Genomic DNA, 3,235 nt, shown 5'->3' with positions numbered 1-3,235 from the left:
GAGGAAAAATGTCTTTACTGAAAGAGTGGTTAAACATTGGACCAGGCTGCCCAGGGAAGTGGTTGAGTCCCCATCCCTGGAGGTATTTAAAAGACGAGTAGATGAGGCACTTAGGGACATGGTTTAGTGGGTGGTGGTGTTGGGTCGACAGTTGGACTTGATGATCTTAGAGGTCTTTTCCAACCTCAATGATTCTATGATTCTAAGTACTTGTTTGTATCAAAGGCTACAAATATTGAGGCAGGAGTGACTGAGGCCACCTTCTTTAGTGTGATCTGGAGCTCCCTTTCCTTGCAATTAACTCGGGAACTCTGAGAGGCCAGGTCACACAGCGCTGGATCACAGGAATGACGATTCGCCACAGAGCAAGTTTGTGTTTGCTTTAGCCAAAGAACAACCAGGTAGTTTACGCCAGCCTCTCCGTTCTAGGTCCAGAACATATGCTGCTTATGAGACAGATTAATAACTCAGTGAGAAATTAGCGAGAATGCTATGAACAGCAATTGCACGCCATAATCTTTTACTCCATCAGAAAACACTTTTTATCTATTTATTCAAGCTGGAAGAACACATTTGTATCAGATCAGCACTGTGCACCATATCATCACTGTACTCTGGATCCTGCAGCAGGAGTCCTAAAGCTAGATTTTCAGTACTGTCAAACCATTGCCAATGAGAAAATTATTCAGAGCAATGTAACCAAGGAGGGGGGGGAAGTCAAAACTTGAGCTCAGTTCCAGCTCAAGGACAAAGACCGTTACCATAACAAAATCAACTCCTTTCATGCCTTTTTTTCTTTGAGAGGTTTCTCATCATACAAGATCATATTTAAGATAGTCCAAGTGAGCTATGGCTGAACACAGACTTTTCAGATGTACCTGAAGTACGGTCTTACAACTTGATCCACTTGAACACATTTGACAGAAAACTGGAAGACATGACTGTACGGCTTTTGTTTCAAGTGGCATTCTTACAACAATAAAGAGTAGAGTTTCTTTCAAAGTTCTGTAATTACACAATATGCACAGTGCCTTCCTAGCAGTAGTTTTTCTTTCCATATAGAAAATAATGCAATCCCTCCATGACTGTAGCTCCTCGTAAACTCAATATATTAACAGCAAGCGAACTCTACAACGCAAATGTTAGTAGTTAGTTTATTTCAAGTGCAAACATACTAATTATATGAACTAAAATCTGTTCAGGGGGAGAAAAGCTAAGAAGTATTTGTGAATATCTGTATTGCCAAAAAAAGGCTTAGTACTAAAGTTATTTCTTCTGCTCACTATCAAGAGAAATGAACGAATCCTAAAGTAACTATTCAAAGAACAGCTACTCAAACCAGGCAGAAACAGATGCATGTAAGAAAAATGTATGAAGCACCAATGCATCCACCCAGGGTTCAGTGCTATTGAAACTGTATGATGGAACAGTGTGCACCGAGAAGAAAATATGTATGACATCAAATTCAGAAGGCTGCAAGTACTCTGGAGGAATGGATTATGTAATTCAACAAAGTGCTTAATTCTCCACTGCAGCAGCAGAAGGGCAGGAGGGAGAACACATAAATCTAGATCTGGAAAACTGGTTCAGCACTAGAACTACAGAAACTGACCTTGGACTTAACATGGGCTTTAAATCGAACACAAAAATTGACAAAAAGGCCAACATAATTATGGAATCAATCAACAATGTTACCATGTGAGACAAGGAAAGTAATTCTACTGCTTTACTCTGTAATGGAAAACTTGGACAGTCTAAACAGCGATCAATTTGGGGCATTGCATATCAAGAACAACCTTGATAAACTATGTAGTCCAGAGAGGACAGATATTGCAATAGTTTTTGGATTTAGCAAAGGTTGATGTAATTTGATTTACTTGCATACCTTAAGGCAGTTCTCCTCAACATTTCTTAAATTAAAGAGCAGTTGAACATTGTCCTGTGTCCACTGAAATTAGGGGGGAGTGGAAAACACAGAGTGATCTTACCATAGCACTTAAACATGGAAACAGCTTGTCTAAGGTGGATGTAGAATTATTTTCACTAAACATTTAACCTGTTCTCATGTGTAAATATCTGATTACCATTGTACACGTGTAGTTAACTCTTCCCAAGATCAACAAGACAAACAGCAACCTCTCAGGGATACCCCGGGCATTCCTACTGTTACGTACAATTCTCTAAAGCAAGTTTAGAAGTTTGCAGTTATAACCCTGTGATCATTTCAAATACCAGGGACAGATCTATAGGAAATTCTACATGTAGCAGGAAGAAAATGCAAAGTGGGCTGCTAGTACCTGCCAAGATCAAACGAACTGGCAAAACTATATATCAATAGGAAAAATCCATAAGAAGCTTGGAAGAGTCCAAGATATAGGCATCAGGCAGCTAAATACGTTAGCATTTTAACCGATATTCCTACTTTACTGAATCAGCAGTGTATGTTCAGACATACTAAGATAATGAGGAAACAAGGGTAAAAGCCCTAGAACAAGGAGAAAAACCAAATTACACGTCCCTGAAGGAAGATGTTCTACATGATTTAACACAGGCAAGAGGTGGAGATTTAACCCTACTCAAAGCATTCTCCGTGCCACATGGAAGAAACTGTACTGGTTCCACAGTAATATACTGGACTTATTCCAGAGCAGGGAGAATGCAGTCAAAGGCTACACAGAGAAGAAAGAGCTATGGTTTACGGGGCTGGAGCAATTGCGCGCTTCACCACTCATCTGACACGGAGAGAACTGCAGCAGCAAAGGCCAGCAATAGAAAGTATTAACATATATGTCTGCAAAGCTTTTTTTGTTGCTGTTGACACCTTTACCATGCTTATGATCTCTTTGTGGAATCTATAACTGTTAGGCCATTCAGATTTGGATTGCTCTTTTAGATGTTTCTTCACTTGATATAAATCCAACACCATCCCTACAAATTCATAGAATGAAGCAAAGATTTTTGGCAAACCTCTAAGTGGATAAATGCGAGGTTTATTATTCTGTGATATTATTCTGCGATACACAGGTAAAGAAAAGCTCAAGATCAAAGGCTTGTGCTTTTGGAATTTGGTGTGGGTTTGCAGCTAGCTTCCTATAAGCAGAGTTTTATTACCTCAAGAGGAAAACAAGCTATTTAATATTACTTTTCATTTAGAGAAGGTATTTTTAAACAAGTGTTAAGGTATTACTCTTAAACCCCCCCCCCCCCCCTCCCGCCCCTCCGCATTAAAAAACTT

The 3,235-nt window shown here is 39.5% G+C and overlaps 1 protein-coding gene across 1 annotated transcript in view; it reads right to left on the bottom strand.

Annotated features, from left to right (window-relative positions):
- The window catches only part of ARHGAP29 (Rho GTPase activating protein 29), a 52,794-nt gene that overhangs the window by 26,090 nt on the left and 23,469 nt on the right, over nucleotides 1-3,235 (bottom strand). The window lies entirely within an intron of this gene.

This window comes from Aptenodytes forsteri, unplaced genomic scaffold, assembly GCF_000699145.1.
Source record: "Aptenodytes forsteri isolate BGI_AS27 unplaced genomic scaffold, ASM69914v1 Scaffold237, whole genome shotgun sequence".
Lineage (NCBI taxonomy): Eukaryota > Metazoa > Chordata > Aves > Sphenisciformes > Spheniscidae > Aptenodytes > Aptenodytes forsteri.
This window is presented reverse-complemented; position numbering and strand designations above follow the sequence as displayed.